Raw genomic sequence first — 18,390 nt, 5'->3', positions numbered from 1 at the left:
TATCCTAAGCTTATTAAGGGAACTGCGCTTGGTTGAGGTATTCTAATAAGAGCAGGGCACAAAGACCACGAGCTCGAAGTACAAACCTCAATTTCATTCATTTATTCATTATAACATCTAATATGCTGCTAAACCGAGAAAGAAGTGATCTAAAAACTTTCACTGGACATTGGAGATGGAATATTACAGTCTTCGTTATCATTCCAAAAAAACTAGAATGTGTAGAAAAAACATCTGTTGTTTTTGCAAACTGAATGATAAAACTCTAAGAGTACATTCTCTGCGAATATGCAGCTCTCGCAGGACGAAGACTCGCACTTTTAGGTGGTGCGTCTCTAGATCCATGTGGAGATATGCAACAAAAGCCTGAATAGGCACTCAAATTCGCCAGAAGCCTCCAATTCTAGGCTTGCGGTCTAGTACAATAGTTGACATCAGAGATCGCAATACCCAATTATAATAATAGTATCTACTATCAACCCGTTGACTGGCAGCTCCTAGCTCAAGGTTACGGCAACGTAAAATCATTTGGGTGTCAGCAACGTAGTCTAATGCTCATCAACCTCATCCAACACTTCGATACACCCATTCTCCTACGGTTCCGAAGCCCTCAAAAGCTTGGTTAAGTAGAGAACCGCTTTTTTTAAGCAAATAACATTCACTAGGTTCAGCTCTATGAGATCTGAGGATCATTATGCCGAACTCGATCAAGAGCTCGACTTTCACACGCTTAATTCAATGCAGTAATTGTACATCTTGAAGGTACAAGACACGCAAGAGCTCAGTCTCTAGTATCAAACTTGCAGTTCTTTTAATTTAGGGAAGTTAATTTCAAATTAAGGCGAACAATTTTTAAGTGACATTTTCCCATTCTTAGTAGAGACTCGTTTCAACTTAAGGGGGTCTAAATAAACAGTTTAGTCTGCCCGTCATTCCTCGAGAACATCCTAGTAATCTTAATGTGTGTGTTTTAATAGGCAGCTAATATCTGCCTTGTACAAAACATAGCTGTGTGCCACTACCGGCAAAAGTCAAGTGAAATTTCCCAAATAAAAAAAAATTCCAAGAAAAAAAATATCAAAAATCAACGCTAATTTTTAACCTTCTTAAGCTGGCACAATATTTTATTGGAATGGAATGAGGTACTAAACTGCATATGCAGAATTTTTCTAAAAATGACCAAAGGTTTGAAATTTTGATAAAATTTTAAAACAGTTTTTTTTTACTTTTGAAACTTTGAGTTATATGGGTCCTGTTTTAGTATGAACTTTAATAAAAAAAAAAGCAAAATGATAATAGTACCAAAAATTAAATTACAAAAAAAAACAAAAAATATATATAGTCAAAACTTTGCAATATGCCGCGCTGCATTATTGTGAACAGAGGTGTATTTGCACATTGTGAGGTATGACAAAAGCCGTTTAGATTTATACTTAATTATATGAACTTATTCATTATTTCTCAAATATGCTATTTGAGATAAAAAATGAAGTTAATATTTGATTTAATTTTTTTATCCATTAAATTGAAGTTCAAATTTTTAGAGAAAATTTCGCCGATTTCTTGGCCTTATACTCACCATTTTCCGTTAATATTAGATATAAATTGTTACATACTTTCAAATATCTCTCATCCTTGTAATGCCGTAATGCCATTTTAATTTTTATAAGTGCGACTTAGAATTGATTATATTTCTTTGGAGGGCCTGAAAATAAATTTTTTATTTTTTTTTTTTTTTAGATATCTCTTTAAGAAAAGTTAAGGTGCTTTTCTTTTAAATAAAGCACAGAATATCAATTTTTGGACATTAGTAAAGGGAAATAAAAGGAGGAACTTAAATAATATCCATTTGTAAATATTTGATAGTTACTTAGAAGTCAATGATAAAGGAAATTCAAAGATAGCGTAGCGGTAGCGGCACAGGAATATAGTATAGGTACTAAAAAAAAAATGAAAAATAGATGTCTCATGTTTTTGACCATAGAAAAGAATTTAGGGGTTTGCATTAAGAAAGAAATTTTTTTTATTCCATTTTATTAGTGCAAACATCTTGGAATTATTCTTCCCGTGAAATTCGTTGGCAATTCTTTGGCTTGTTTAAACCTGATCTCATCAATGTCCACTACCATCCTACAATGCTCGGTGTATGCAAATAAAGCTGGAGTCCCTTGCCAATAGACTTACCCTTCAGTCCTTGATATTTATTTTTGATGTTATTTGTGGTTCTGTTGATTGTCCTAAAACTCTAGAACAGATTGACCTTGAAGTTCCTCATAAAACTTTACGGTTTTACTATCCTCATAAGACTTTACTATCTTTTTTTTACTATCCATTAAACGTAAAAATAGTCAAATCAAACTACTATAACTTCGTCTCCATTACGAGGGCTCCTATTGAGTTAAATATTATCTGCAGACTTCTGTTGCTATGCCAAGATTCTTTTCCATTCGATAACTCTGTCCCACTATCTCTCCTTTGTTCTAACATGTAAGAATTAATTTTAAGTCTGTAAGTCTCTTGTAATCATACACCTAAATAAAAAATGAAATGAAATATTTATGTTATCAAGAATAGCGCATTTCCAGATGCATTTTCGAAGAGAAAAATTATCCAATGTTACCATAAGATCACATTGCACACCCAATAGTAGCACGAGAGGAATGCTGAGACTTCTCAACAAAATGCTATGGATTAGTGATGTCAGTGGAAAAAAATACACCGATGTATTTGATTGCTTCGATGCACACGTCGATACATCGATTTGCATGGGATTTTGCAGATACTATTTCACAACGTATTTTATTAGTAAAATTGCATAAAATTTCATATTAATTACTATAGCTTTACAGACTTGTAAGCACTTATTTTTGAGAAAATTGTAAGAGCAGGGAGTGAAAACAGCCGTAATAAAACCACCTGCAGAATTGCCCGATAATTGTGGCCGACTCTACATTCTGCTCTGTATAGGCAAAATTTATCTGAATTGAAATTTTAATGAACTGAAAGATCTCAGTACTATGGAAATCAGGGATTTTCTAAAATTTTTGAAAAGTACACACTGGTCTTAGGAAAGATATGGACAAGCTCTCCATTCAGCATCACAATGGGCTATGCGCCTGCCTGCGTGTGTCTCTCAAGGGTCAAACGCTTCAACCTAACCGAACCTTTAACAGAGCTAATTACGTTTCTAACGGACTGTTGAATCAGAATCAAAATTTTTTCAAAAATACTTTGAAATAATTTTAATTTTAATTTAAGCAATCCAAAATTATGTCTTGATTTTTAGGTTCTTCCATTCTTCCAAATAATTTAATATATTACAAAAATAAATTTCCGACACTCTTTATAGTCTTTTTGCACAAATTGCAATTCGATTTGTTTTCGCTGCATTTCTCAAACTACCTCCTAACCAAACATTTTGCAACTTTTAAATTGTTTTGGTTAAACTTAAAATGCATCGACTACTTAAACATCAAGTACAAATTTTCGTTATATCGAACAAAATCGTCGATATTTTCGATGCAACGTTGTTTTTCAACCCTACCATGGATTTTTGAATGTTCAAATTTCCAAATTTTGTTTTTTTACGATCTTGTAATGATCAGTTCAGAGGTAGCGGGTTTTAAATTTAAATAAAACAACGAATATTCAAAGTGATTGGGCAGTCATTATTATTTTTGTGTAAAACCATTCATGGCATTTATTTTTTAAAGATAATCCCTTTAAGATATCTGCCGTAACTGCGCCGTAATTCGGCCATTCATAAACACCAATTTTGAATGACTCGCTCGAGTATTTCGGTCGGAGTCTCGTAAATAAACTTAGTAATATTGCTTTCAATGCCTCAATCGAAGCTGGTTTATCCACAAAGCATTTAGATCTTTTAAAACTCCAACAAATAAAAGTCCAAAGGTGTGATATTACACGATCTTGGTGGGCAATTCACTACTCCGAGACGAGAGATAAGTTGCTCACCGAAACGACGACGCAATACATGCATTGTTTCACGGACTATATGACAAGTAGCGCCGTCTTGTTGGAACCAAATGTTAAGGAGATCACGGGCTTCAATTTCGGACACCAAAAAATCGTTTATCATGGCGTTATAACGTTCGCCATTCAAGACATACCTGTATAGGTAGATGATTCCTCCAGCCCATAAGCCGCACCAAATGGTTGTTTTCAATGAATGTAATGGCTGTAATGCTGAGCTGTTCTTGAATGGCTTCCGGTTGCTCTGCAGCCCAAATACGGCAATTGTGCTTATTGACGTAGCCATAAAGCCAGAAATGGGCCTTATCGCTGAACAGCATAAGTTGACCTGAGCGCGCAATGAACACTTTTCACAGAGCGTCAATTTTCGTAACAATCGTACGATTTGGAAACCTTGTTGAGGCATAAGTCTTTCTATGATGAAATCTGAATGAATACTGAAAAAAATTATGTACCTAGTTGGCAGTAGTCACGCGTCATCTTTAATAGAAAACCCTATTGGAAAAAGTACCTCGTACGATATCTGATTACCCTTTACTAATGATAGTTTCGTCTGGCGATATGCTTTGTTTGGTAAATTAAAGACTCCCTCCCTGAAACGTGCCACCATCAGATATTCCAATGAACTGCCGAAAAAAAGAAAAAAAATGCTAGTAAGAAATTCCACCAAATTTAGTTCGTAATTTGAGTTTTTTACTCCCATATATAAATATATAAATATTTACTAAAGACTTCCCTTACAAACAAACTTATTTATATAAAAGGAAAAAAACCCGAGTGTCATATTTGAAAACGAATCTTTCGAACAATTATGCAATTATTGGTTAAGATTTTCACCTTTTCATTCAAAATTGGCATACATTTATAAGCTTCTCTCTGCTTGAGTGCAATCAAACAATTTAGTGAAAGGCTTCAAAATATTTTCTAGCAAAGGAAATGTTAAAACAGGTAGCTAAATAAAAACTACTTCCCTAGTCAGCCACCCGTAGCGTTCTCGCTTTTTGCCTCTTCTTCTGCTTCTTTGCCTTATTCATGTTTGTTAGAACTAAATAAGTGATAAAATTTTATCTGTTCTGAAATACAATAAAAAATACGAAATAGTTTGCAACTCCTCAGCTCGCCCATGCTTGCGAGATATAGCCGTTGCTCGCGTTCTTACCGATAAAATGCAAAACAATTTTTTTATACAGACATATGTACATATACATACATGTACATAGTTATTCTATGTGCAATATGTATGAGAATGAACTGCATAGATAATGCGCTAATTTATCTGGTATCGCCTTTGTGTGCTCGTAATCTTTTCTCGAATTCTTTTACGTACTCCATAACTGTGGGTCGGCGAAAATGCATAGTGACGGACTGCCACTGTATTTATTTATATACGAGTATGCACTTGTAAATATGTATATGTATGTATGACTGACGATTTGCGTTGGAATTGTATTGTATTGTATTTCGTTTGATATGATTGAAGCCTGAGTTTTGTGTTTCGGTATCACCACTAAAAATTCAAACGTGCCTGAACGTAAAGAAAAAATTAACTGCACAGATAAGCAACAGAAAATATATACATACATACATACTCGTATATACGGTCCCAGTGGGTGACCAAACGCAACGCTAAGTCAAAGTTAGTCATCGTGCAAGATAGTTATGTACGTTTACTCGTATTGCGTGATAGATCAGTGCAGACCAGTTGGTGGTTGCCAACCAACACTGAAATTTGGCATTAAGTGGCACCTGTGGTTTTTGCCAATTCAGTCGATCTAGCATTGGTACCTCATGGCTCAAACTATCCAATCCAGCGTCACTCTCCAATCTAGCGCAGTTCTCATATGGCGGGGTGGGATTTTAGTCAGAGTGAATGCTAACTCTACGATTGGAATAAGCTGTCGCTAACACTGAAACAACATTTGGAAATTTTTTAATATTCAGAATTTTTTTATATTTCTTTTTATTTTTTTTGTTTGACTTTCTTCAATGACGAAAACAATTGTTAACCCTGAAAGGCCAATCTACGTCGTTTTCATATGCATTTCGAAAGAAACTCGCTGCCTCTTTCGCATGCACGATCGATTTGCAGCGACCTCCCGAACCAGCTGCCGAGGAGCTATATTTAATAGGTATGTAAACCAAGATCCTTGCGTAAAATTGTCCACGCAGTCGAAGGACAAAGGCCAAAAAATTGAGAACGTCCACGAATCGACATTTCGGCGTCTTTGTTCTATGAACTTGGCAAACAGATACATATATTTTTCCATATCCTACAATTTGGAAGCTTTGCTCTGACGTTAAACGATTCATGACGACTTGCCAAACTTTACTGAAGAGAAATGTCAATATCGTTTGTCATTCTCAAATTTCAAAGCATAATTATCGATATAGATAGTTCTCATGTAGCTAAAAAAGTGCCAGATATTTATGAAAAATAAAATGTTGAAACATAGCCGTCTTATTTTACAAGTCAGTTCTACGTAACTGGGCCTTGTGGTCAGAAAAATGTGACTGGTTTTCTAGAGTCTAACTCCCCGCTCTATCTTATGTCGATTAATTATTGCATTTGCCACCGTTTGTTTATTTTCTTGATTGCGTGTCTTTGGCGTTGTACTTTTTCATTATCAACGCTCACCATCGTTTATGCCTGCCGATCGTCACATTGATAGGGAATTTGGTAAAATTACCCATATGTCATTGGTGACGCACTCAATGCGGCTGCTTGGTTGCTTTTGTATCCGCCGTTTGCTTCATACGAGGGCAGTTCAAAAAAGAGAGAAAGTGTTGTGAAATTAAAACAAAAAAAATATATAATATATACTATATATATTAATAAATAACTTGCGTTTACACTCTTTATTGGATGTGTGGTCGAGCTTTTCCTCCTATTTGTGGTGTGCGTCTTAGTGAGAGAGCGACTTACAGTTTTTTACGTTGACTCCGTTTGGTGAATGGTTTTTCTTACGCCTTTTGTTGGCAGAAATACACTCGGCGGCTTGCCATTGCCTGCTGTCGGACGACCGCTATTATAAAAAACTTCTATCATTTGGTGTTGAATGCACGGAGATTCCAACCTGTGCACTTCTGAATGATAGTCACACCCTAACCCATTCGGCTACGGCGTCCTTTTGTTTTTTAAGTACCTAAAAATTATTATAGCGATTTTCAGACTCTCCGATCTTATCGAGCGAAGAAGGGGAATCACACTTTATGTGCAAAATGAAATTCTGTTGCGAAAACGTTCATAATGTGCAAAGCACCATTGGTGGCCAAGATTTGTTAAGAAATATGTTTCCAAAGGGTGCAAAAAAAAGGAATGTAGAGAAAGTTTGAGGCGTATTGCGCAGAAGCTTGAACGATGACAACATCCGATGAGGTGCCCTTTAGAACGTTTGAGAGAAAGATTCTGCTCAAGGCGATTTAATAACAAACTGTATGAGCTTTACAACGTCGTGGACATAGCGCAGCGAATAAAGATCCAGCGGCTACGTTGGCTACAAATACGCTCTGGTTCTGAAAGCACCGGCTGGTAGTAGCAGAGAAGAGGAAGGCCTCCTCTATGTTGGAAAGATCAGGTGAAGAGGGACTTGGCTTCACTTGGTGATTCTAACTGGCGCCGGTTAGCACGAGAAAGAAACGACTGGCGTGCTTTGTTAAACTCCGCCAAAATCACATAAGCGGTTATCTTACCAATCAAGAAAAGAAAGTTTGAAAAAATATGTTTTGAAAAGGGTTTGAAAAAAAAACCTATTGGATAGGTCAGAAGTATCAACTGACTCGTTAAAAAAAATCTATTCTTTGGTGCGCAAAAATCCTCGACGAGAAATTAGAGATTTAGGGTTGTTATTATTTGGGTCATTTACATGAAGATATATGCCTCATCTGTGGTGAGTCAACGCTTGTTTCTTGTATCAGAATAATGCGACATCTCACTGCATTCACTATGCGTTGCCATTTGGCCAAAACTCGCTCATTCTTCCACAACCAAAGTATTGAATTGTTTTAATTCCAAGTGACTTTTAGGTATTGAATAATTTAAAATGGCTACTTCGATGTGAATCGCTGCCGCTTCGGAAATCGAATTTACCACCGTTGACAATAAATGTTACCATATGTCATGATTCAATTAAAAAAGTTGTGTAAAGTTTGATAACTGATTTCGGATGCCACTTAATGCATTGATTATATTTGAAAGTAAGGGAAAAAGGGCCATACTTTTATTCTCTTTCTGAAAAGGTAGTAAAAAATTGAAAAAAGGGTCGATGTAAGCCACAGAATAATTTGATGTTATTTTATGAATCAAAAACAAGTCGGATTTCCCAACACCCAACGTTTACTTAAAGAAAGATTTTACGGTACTTTTTCCACCAAGAGCCGAATAAAGGAAAGGGAAGGTGATTGGTAGATTCGAAATTGAAATCTACGCTGACGGTTCTAAGATTAACTGTGATGTGGGAGCTGGCCTCGATTCAGAGCCGCTCGAATTATTCAAATACATTCGTCTTCCTGACTATGCCCGCGTGTTCCAGACAGAACTATTGCAATCAGAGAAGCATGCAAATCACTAAAACACAACAAAGAAGTTGATGCAAGAGTAGTTATCTTTTCAGACAGTCAAGCAGCTCTCAAGGTCTTGGTTTCCAATTCCATTTCATCCAAACTAGTTTTTCAGTTTTCAGAGGAACTAGAATTGCTTGGTAATCGGCTTCAAATTACTCTGACATGGGTTCCCGGTCATAGGAATAGAGAGAGTAATGTATGAGCTGGCAAGAAAAAGTTCGGCACTAGACGATGGCAGTTGCTCCCCGTTTCAACGCAATAAAAACATTCATTGCTTCACACTACTATGCTTTAGCCGGAAAAATATGAACTACAACAAAAAAGCATAGTCGCCGCACAACATCCAGAGGACGAATTACCTGTTAGGATACTCTCACCCAAATATCTATCTTATTCTTGAAAAATATATTCTTCCCATTCTGAGAAGACTATGTTAATCTATGTACGAATTTTGGATGTAGTCTGTGCTCCGAATTTTTTTGATTGGGACTCCCAACTTTTTAAATCTGCCCTTTCGAAGGTATGCATTTGACTGACATGGGATTTGAATTTGTCGAGATTTACAAGTCGTTCCTTAAGATGGGCTAGTTCTTTTTCCGGGTGAAACACACGATGATCAGTATGTAATTTAAATCAAAATTCTTTTAAATAAAACTACACTTTTTATATACAAAAATATTTACTCTGTTTGCATAGAAGCGTCAACCAAAGGATGGGCCGTCTCGGGCTTACTCCATCAAAGCAAAATATTGATCGGCATCGAAAAAGTATCACTAAACAACTTCGCCCTCTTCCGATCTGGCTCGATCTCGAAATCCGTTGCCGCAAAGTGATATACGCACACTTTTTCGACAAATTTTAATGAAGTGCCGTACGAGTTTACCCAATCTTTTCTATTCATTTTGTCTTTTCAAACATGAAAAACTTAACGCCTTCGTTTGCTCACTATTTGTGGCACAGAAAAAACAGTATTGTCTGCTAACTTTTTTCGCAAAAGTTTTCATTGCTATGCTTCTGAGTACTTTTACTTTAGAATTTGCTCTGAAATAAAAGTAGCTTTTCCTAGCGGATAACACGGATATATTAGACAGCTCAAGATGGACATAAATTAGACATCTTACATAACTTTCAACTAAGAAAGGTACTGCTCTGCAACTGCTCGATGACAGAAGTATCATTGGGATACCTATGGCCACAAGTAAATTAATAATGAAAAAGAAAATTGTCCAAGGGGCCAATAGGTCATGGAAAGATGAAGATACATCCGTAACAACCAGGCTACTATGGACGCAAATAAACAAGAAAAGGACCAAGGAATTACTTAGCCTCTCAAGAGATGATATCTCGAAGGTTGTGGCTTGTATGACCGGTCATTGGCTGTTTTCTAGGCATTCCTTGCGACTAGGAGTATTCTCCCATGAATATTGTAGAAGTTCTAGAGATGAGTAAGGGGAGAAACAGTTGAGCACTTCCTTTGCAATTAAAATCAGAGCAGGTTGTCTAGGTAAATACTTTTTCAGTTCTCTAACAGAACTGTTTGGCGTAGGGATTATACCAATCCTGCGCTTCATAAGAGCCCCAAATGGTTTCATGAAAATACATAAACAAGGTTTCCGTGTCGCATAGTGGTATCACAGCGGACCTGTAAGGTCTAAGTGAGTTGGTCATACGGACCGACTATTACCATAACCTAATCTAACCTAAGTTACAAATATGATTACTTTGAAAATGGCGTAAGTCCACACAGTTAAAAATTGTACTTCCTAATTTCTTGAGTGCATTTTTATATGACATAAACATTTTTATAGTTTCCCGGAATCTCGGGGTTTCCCCGTTTATTCCAGGATATAAAGTCATCCAGGGGTGCCCAAGAAAGTGCCTTTTGTTGCTTAAAACATTTAGAAAATGGAACAACGCAACAACATGCAATAGCCTACAACGACATGTGCACTAGACAAAATAGAAATTTGAAATTTTCTTTAATGTGGCTTAAGGTTGTTCAGTGCCCTAAGAACGGCATATACATTTTCGGTCATAAATTTTTGTATTCTGGGCACTCTTGTCTACCAGATGATGTCGATTTTAGAAGTATCGAGAGTACTATATGAAAAAAGATTGATTGATTGTATGCCCCTAAAAACTATTATACGACCATAAAATAATGCCGGAAATATAAAAATTTATTTTGCAGGATATGAAACAAGCTGAGTTTGTTTCTATAAAAGCCTTAGAAGATCTGATTCTAAGAAGGCGAAAAATGTTAACGGTGAAGAAGTAAATTTGTTAAAAATATGTTGGATAAGGGTTTTAAGAAGCGAAACATATACAATGTTCTATAAAGCATCGTTTAGTGAGAATGAGGATTTTAAATCACTAAATTAATTGCTCTCGCAAGGAGGTCACAGAACTTTGGATATATAGTACTAAATATAGTATATAGTAATTATATCATCATTACATACGCATCCCATTCAAAAAGTTTGCAGACATGATTGATTTATTACCACATATCCTTCTAATAGATCATGGCTATTTTTGAAAACTTGATCATAATGAAAAAAGGTAAAATATAAGAGTATAAATAATTTTGGTTGAATAGTAGAAATAAACCCCTTTTATTTTGTTATTTTTAATTTTATTTTTTTGTTGAAGTGTTAAAAAAATCATAAAAGAAGTTGATTTGTTTCAATTGAGATCCAGCAGTTAATATTTTGTAAAAGTAAAATTTTTACTTTTTGCTGACGTTGAAAGTGGTGTTAAGTCCTTTTGAAGTCATTAAAAGTATAAATGTTTGTTAACCACATCAAAAAAGTTATTAAATTATAAATTTAAATCAAGTTTATGTTGAAAGTATACAAACCCAATGCAATAACATAAATCCATATTTTTCAAATTATTCAAATGCCAAGCCTTAAATATCTTCATCTATATACAATATATAAAAGAAAGTCATGTTAGTTACACTATTTATAACTGGAGACTGGCTGAAAATTGGTGGAGAGGTAGCTTAGAACCAGGAGACGGACATAGGATACTTTTTATCCCATTCGAACGCGTTTCCGTATAAAATGTGGTATAACAACAACGCATCTTATATGGAATAAAAAAACGCAAATGACAGCTAACCGAATTTTGTCTATGGTTAAGTAGAATCTTTGATAATATAAATTTTGTCAAAAATATATAATCACAATAATTTGCATTCTCTCTCAATCATCATTATCAATGCCGCGACCAAGACGATCGAATCTTTCCCGGCAAAGCCGTAATGCAAGAAGGTTACGAAACATTGCGAATGAAACGACTGAAGAAGCACAAGGAATTGATCGTGAAGAGCGCCGCGTTAGTATGGGTCGACTTCGTGCTTCTCAATTACAAGAGCAAAGCGAGGCAGCCCGAGAAACGGTTCGGTTGTTCTAGCGAAATCGTCGAGCGAATAACAGAGATCAACAAGTAGATTATTTTCGACGCACAAGAAGAGAATTATCAAGTGCTGATTTGAATCGAGCAGCGTTTCGATATGATTGCAACACTGATTACTGCTTGCATCCTAGCGTTTGCATTGCAGAAATCACTTGAAGCACCTAACTTCATACTGAAGGATCTTCGGCGAAATAACAACACCTTTGGCGGCTTGATCATATTGTTGGCAGACGATTTCAGACAGACGTTGCCAGTAATTCCCCGTGGAACGCCTGCAGATGAATTGAAAGCTTGCCTGAAGGTATCAACTTTGTGGAATAACGTAAAAACATTATCGCTAACCACTAATATGAGAGTTCAACTTCAAAATGAACAAAATGCTCCACAATTTTTCAAACAATTGTTAGCTGTTGGAAATGGAAAAGTCCCAGATGATGCGACAGCTGGATTAATTACTCTTACCAACGACTTTTGCCGATTTGTGGACTCTCAATTAGCTCTTATTGAAAATGTTTTTCCAAACATTAGTGAAAAAAAATCAGAATTATGCTTGGTTAAGTCAACGAGCAATTCTCGCCGCAAAGAATAATGATGTATACGCACTGAATTTCACCATTCACCATTCGATGGCGATTTGGTGACATACAAATTCGTTGATACCATAATAAATCCCCATGATGTAGTAAATTATCCAACGAAGTTTTTGAACTCTCTGGAATTACCATGATTTGCACCATATAACTTGCAACTCAAAGTTGGTTCAGTTATTATGATATTAGAAAATCAGTCTTTTCACATGGGCAGCTATACGTTGCGTGTTCACGGGTTGGGAAACCATCCGCTTTGTTTGTGTTAACGTCATACCAAAGAACAAAAAATGTGGTTTACCAAAAGCACTTCAATGAAACGGATAAATAAAATATAAGTTTTCCTTTTCAAATATAAAACAAAAAAAATAATTTTTTTTCATCTTCTAATACCTAAACGAAATGTTACAAAAAACGAAGTCATCTGGTGGCGAAACGGAGTTCGCGAGTTTGCTAGTATAAAATAAAATATACTTACATTACTTTCAAAGAAAACGGCTCAATTGATTGACGTTGGGCTTTTTTTAAAATCCCATATACTTTTCCTCTATTTGATCGCGTATGGAGTCATAAATCGATAACAATTAGTGCAGAGTTAAATTCTACGCAGCGAAATTCAAAAATTAAATACTACATACATTTTCATTTTCTATCAAATTTGTGTGCTTTGAATACTTTGTAGTTCTCTTTTTTGTTGTTGTTTTGAAAGCGAACAGTGCAGCAAATCAAAGCAAAAAATCTGAGTTGCCATCGGCCGTCACTTAATCGGCGAACGAGATCGCTAAGTTAAATGCTTAGCGATAAGCTTTAATCAATAATGACGGCAGCGAGGAGGCACAAGTGTACCTTCATACACTTCCTGGCTTACAAATATGACTGATTGTAACGGGAAAGAGCTGTGCGAAGTGGGTGAGCAAATGTGCTAGCCATGATTTTATTTACTTTGTTTTACTAATTTGTTGGGTTTTGCTATTTGCACCGAACTTCCACACATTTACAATATATGAATCGAATTAAATAATAAAAGTAGAAAATATTTGCGCTTATTAATATTATTAATAGATTGCTCGCGTTATCATTAAAATTTGATTTCAATTTATATTAACAACTATCAGCTAAAATTAATTGGATTGCACTTTGCAAGCAACTTTGTTTAAATTTGCTACGAAATTACGAAACAGCGATTACACTCGGGGGGATTGTAAGTAGTCGCGTTGCACTAGGTCAATAGTTAAATGTAGCGGGCCTTCAAATGGCGTAAATATTGCAAATAAAAACACTCATATATGCATATAAGGTGGCGCAAAATTAGTCAACAATTTTGTTTTTGAATAACTTTTTTACTAATATGAAAAACAAAAACAAAAAAAAAGATTTTGAGTGTTGGAAATCTTCAGTTTTTACCTCCATGCACTACATTGCTGGTCTGTTTATTTACTGCAGCTCTCTATGTCAGTTCTGAAAATCAAATATGATTGCAAAATTATAAATCTTCCTATGAGGTGATTAATTTTGCGCCACCTTATATACACATACTTCTGTACAAACCTTTCAAATATTTATATAATTAAAAAGAAAGTTGTGTCATGTAGAAATTTTAGACATCGATGATTAACCGCAAATTTGATAACAAAGTCTGCTAGATCATGATCATGCCGCACGATCGTGAAAGGCGATATGAATTGAAAATCAACAATGTACTACTAACTATATAGTCAACAAAGCACGGCCATCACTATCGCCGATCATAAGTATGTATGTATGTACGTTTGCTCAGTAGCTGTCACAGCTTTTTCATGCCGCTGCGAAGTCATTCCATGAATCTGTTCATCACTAAACTTGTCAAGATCGTTGGGCACAGCACATATGATCATGGCTTGCTCATCTGCCAGCCTAAATCACCAATTGACTAAGTAGCCTGCCTTTCAGACGCTCCTCTACGTCAGCCAGTCCATTGTCCATTCGATCAACTTTGTATTGTTCTCTTCTTCACGCCATGACTGCTGCCCTCTCATTTCATTTGTTTGGCTTGTGCGTTTGACCAATTAAACTGTACTGATCGCTGGCCAGCGATAGGAGGACCTCGTGAACTTTCTTGACGATAAGCCTACAAAAGACTGATAAATATTCAAGATTCTAAATAAAAATAAAATTCTTTCTTTTGATTGTGTTTTAGGTTGTTCTTGTAAACTGTTTATTATTTTTATATATGTATTTTTGTCTGCATATAATATTTATTTATGATACTTATGTACGTCGCGTAGCCTCTCAGTTGCTAAGTTAGTTGCTTAAGCAATTAAGGGTGTGTGAAATGAGCAAAAAAAAAAAAAATATGTTAGGAATTAGTGTGATAATAAAGTAGTGGGCGTGCGATTGGCAGAATAGTTGCACGCTGATATAGGTCTACGCGTAGACTGATACAAATAATTATCAGAACATGGTGCATCAGTCTACGCTGCGTATACTCAATTTATGCTATATCCATTCTCTTCTCGAAATCTTATAAAATATAACCCCAAAAACTCCATATAATCGCAAACAGCTTTGAAAAATGCTTCAATTCACGAGTAGAGCGCCACAAGTACAGCCGAATGTGCAAAGCTTGTACGCAGCATGCCCCAAAGGATTGCTGCTGTTATCAAAGCAAAGGGTAGACCTACTAAATATTAATGTTTTTATCACTAAATCCTTCTATTTGTGCTGATTTATTAATAAAAAATTATTACTTCACTTTTTAGAAGAAAAAAATCAGTTATTAATGGGGTGCCTAATCCTTTTAGTCAAGGCTGTATGTTAGTATGCTAATAACTATGCAAAAATGCTTCGATTTGCACAGAGTTTTTTGTACTTCCAAGTTTATCTCTTTCGGAAAGTTTTCTTTTGACATAAATTACATAAATTTATAAAAGAGGTGTGTCTATAAGCCAAAATGTGTTAAAAAATCATACAATTTATTTTCAAACTGCAACAGTTTAAAAATGGCTAAACCTATTGGAGCACTGCCTTAAGCAAATTTGACCTTTATTTCCTATTACTATTAAAGTTTTGAAGGCAAAAGGGGCATTTTTTTTTAAATTACATACTCGCTATGTTCCACAACCTCACTAAGCGGCATAAGCGGAAATAAGCAAAAATGAAATATGTATGCTTGCCTTCGGATTTCTCTATATCTTGACTTTTTATTGAGTTATTCAGCATTTTCATCAGGCAGCGTTGCAGTTTTGGGTGAGCTTTAGCTTCATCAACTAGCCTGCTCCTAGTTGCACGATTCAAGGCAAAAGACCTGCAGTTATGTACGTATGTGTTTTCAGTTTTTTGATATCTTCAATTACGTCGTCGAATCGACTAGGCCTTCCTTTACATCTGGTGGTCAATGCTTTGTAAATTAAGGGTGCAGCTCCAGCAGCACTTTCAAATTTTGCATTTATTTTTTTTTGCTTTAAAAATTCATTTACAATCTAAAGAATATCTTCTCAATATTTTAAGCTTAATAGAAGGTCTAAAAAGTCCATATAAAGTCAGTGAAGTGCTTAGCGTGGAACGAATGATGAGTAACAACGAAAACTTTAATCGCGTTTTTCTCGAAATACGTTTTTTTCCGCGCTGTCGAATATAACTCTAAAAGTAATCAGAATATCAAATTAAAATTTTACAAGGATATTCTTCAACATATTGGCCTTTGCATGTACCTTAAATTTTATATTAGTTATCACTAAAAATATTGTTTTTATCAATAGGTTTATAAAAAAAAGTATAATTTTTTCTTTTTCACCTCAAATTTCATTTTTTGTTCTTTTTTGATAAAAATAGTGCACTTACCTACGGAATAACTTATTTTAATGAATAATTTTTGTCTGGTTGATTTCTGTTTATTACAAGAGGCTGTACATTCCACGGCGCAAATTGAAGAAGCTACGTTGGAGCAGCTATGACGCCGCCATTTTTGTTTTTTTTTTTATTTAAAAAAAATTGTTGTATATTTACTTATGGTATTATACTCAAGCCTGCAACTAAATTTAAGACAATGACCAAAATACTTAGACCATTTAATACGGAATCGCTTCACGGAAAAACAATAAAAAAACTGTGTGCCATATAAACTGAAGCCTCACTTACCCCGAAAAGCGATTTTGCATTCCAGATATGCTTTCTGTACGCCTTAAGAATACGCTTTTTCTGCAATGTGGGATAACGAAAAATTTATCAATTACGCAACCATAAACGTAGGAAATCATTACGCCAATTGAACCTGGTGCGTAGGTGATGTTGTGCTGTAGGTGAGACTAGACAATAATGATTTCCTAGGAGCTTTTACAACCTGCCTAATTCATCATGGAGTATTTGCACCCTGAACAATTGATTCGTTTAAAGAGAGAATTGACAGAAAAGTCGTCTAAATACACGGCTGGGCACACGTGGGTAATTTTCCATCATAACATTGAGCGGTCTCATGTTGAAAGACCTGTTAAAATCTGTATACAAACCTATGAATGCGAAATTTTATCGCAACCGCCGTATTTAATGATTTTCACTTGTTTCGGCCAGTACAGAATGCTGTCTGTCTGGATCACTTGTCACGCCAATTGTAGGCATTAAAAATTTGTTTGATTTTTTTCCGCTTCTTCTCCCTCAAATCCGCTTTTCCTTTATCAGAGATATGGGAGATATATAATACATAAGTAAATGTATGGCATTGATGACTAATTGAAAAAAAAAGAAAAAACAATATTAAAAAACGAATTCCTCCTTTAACATATAAAGCCATAAATCATACGATTACATATTTTTTCCAATAGATATTTCTCGATTTTGCATGGGAAGTCCCTCAAATAGATACGAACATATCAAATTATCGACACAAGCATTAACTTGTCATAGTAAATCCAATTTTATCGAAATTAAAAAGTAAGAGTGTAATAGTTACTAAATTACAGGGTGTTTCAAGTTGGATTTTAATTTTGAAAATGTTATGTTTTGACAACTGCCACAGTCTTAAAGTCTTCTTAAAATGGGGGATCTGTGAAAAGTCCTCCAAGAGACCAAGAAATAAAAAAATAATCGAAATTCAATAAAAAAAAAAATAAAACACACACACAAAAACATTCAGTGCACGTTCGTCTGTCGAGATATATGAAAAAGAGAAAAATCAGTTATCTCTACTAATACGAGGGTTGCCATTTAACTTTTGTGTCCAATAATGAAAACACTGTAAAATAAAAATGAATATAGTGAAAAAATTGTTTATCCAAATATTCTCCTTAGAAGTCAATACACTTCTGCATTTGCTTGCATAAATTTTCAAAGCACTTTTGGCACTCAGCCAATCATTGGATACCTTCAAAACGAGCTGTTTAAAGGCTTCAACAGCTCCTTCAAACGCTGAAAAACGTAGTTGTCGCTTTTTATTTTTGATGATCGGGAAGATCATTAGGTGCCAAATCAGAATTGTAAGGTGAATGAAGCAATAATTCGATCTTTTGAGCGCTCAAAAACTCTTTTGTGTGAGCCTATATGCGAGAGCTTGCATTGTTTTGGTGAAGGGTGATTCATCTGCGGCGGTTGGTTTTCTTTAATTCTTCAAAAACTTCTGGGAAACAAATGGTTGTGTACCACTCCGATTGGACTGTTTTAAGTTTCTTTGGTTGTACAGCTGCTAAATTGCTAGATTGAGGTGCTTCCACCGCGAACAACTTTTGTTGGAATACCCATACTGTCGATTGCTATATTGTTTCCGGCTCATATGTACAGAGCCAATCTTCGTCACCTGTTACGATGTCGGAAACGTGCTTTGAACTACCGCGGCTGAGTTTATTCAACTTTTCTATAC

This window comes from Anastrepha obliqua, chromosome 5, assembly GCF_027943255.1.
Source record: "Anastrepha obliqua isolate idAnaObli1 chromosome 5, idAnaObli1_1.0, whole genome shotgun sequence".
NCBI classification, from domain to species: Eukaryota; Metazoa; Arthropoda; class Insecta; order Diptera; family Tephritidae; genus Anastrepha; species Anastrepha obliqua.
The sequence above is the reverse complement of the archived record's forward strand: the minus strand, read 5'-3'. Positions refer to the sequence as shown.